Genomic DNA, 1,223 nt, shown 5'->3' with positions numbered 1-1,223 from the left:
GCCATAAAGCCTTTGAATGAAAACAAACGCTGCTGTAGGCTGTGGCACTTGGCCAGAGGTGGCGCTGGTTGATTCGAGTCCATGTTAGTGCACAAAGTAAACTGCACGCTTTAGTTGTGAAGCAAAAACACTGAAATCGGGGAAATAAAACGTAGGAGGGGAACGATAACGACGACAAGAGCATCCCGATCGTTGACTCTTGCTGTCCTGTGAACAACATCGGCTTCTGGGTGGCAAATGTTTGGAATCATGTATGATTTTTGTTCCACTTCTCACGTGTGCACCACTTTGTGTTGGTCTTTCACGTGGAAGTCCAACACAATTGATTCATGTTTGTGGCTGTAATGTGACAAAATGTGGGAAAGTTCAAGGGGGCCGAATACTTTTGCATCCACTGTAAGAAGAGCACGAGCAGACTACTTTCTAAGGAAGCTCAGATCCTATAATGTGTGCAGAAGGATGTTGGGAGGTCTTCTACCAGTCTGTGGTAGTGAGTACCAACGATGCCAGTGCCAGAGGTCCCAGCAGGATCAACAAACTAACCCACGAGGTCTACTTGATATATAAAATATAAGTCATGAAAATAAAGATTCATAGATGAAACACAAAAGTCAAAGTGCACTTTTCCCACTGACAACATCCAGATGAGCAGAATCAACTTTTACTTACCTGGATGATTGAAACAGATTTTGTCTTGATCTTTGCTCAGAGTGCAGCGATGTCCTGTGTGAAGGGGCCTTCAGTCGCTTGTATTTATGCCCACTGTTAAGAGGCAGGAAGCCACTGCAGTATTCTCCTGAGCGACAGCTGTGTCACTCAGACGTACGTGCTGGTAAGAGGAAGGAGTCACGTTCTTTCCACAAACTCAACTTTTCAAACAGTTCCAACACTGTGTGTCAGTACGTCTCTGAGCTTCTGTGCAGGATTATCATTAAAACTGTAGTAAAAACTGGCACCATCGCACACTCACGCCTTTAATCCAGCTGTGACGGCCGCGCACAGCGTGCCACCTTACAAGAATCAAGAGGTGCACAGCTGACCGACGCAACACAAACACTGTGTTCCAGTCCCAAACAGCTTTAAATCCATCACGGACAGCAAACTCACCTGTTCACCTGCAGAGTCATGCACCCTCTAAATAACACAGTTAGTATAAACAGGAGATTTCATCATCAGTTGATTTTTAACATGGCAAACAACCCTGACAAAAAACAGCCAAAACA

This window comes from Simochromis diagramma, unplaced genomic scaffold (assembly GCF_900408965.1).
Source record: "Simochromis diagramma unplaced genomic scaffold, fSimDia1.1 OVJJ01000005.1, whole genome shotgun sequence".
In the NCBI taxonomy this organism is placed as follows: Eukaryota; Metazoa; Chordata; class Actinopteri; order Cichliformes; family Cichlidae; genus Simochromis; species Simochromis diagramma.
The sequence above is the reverse complement of the archived record's forward strand: the minus strand, read 5'-3'. Positions refer to the sequence as shown.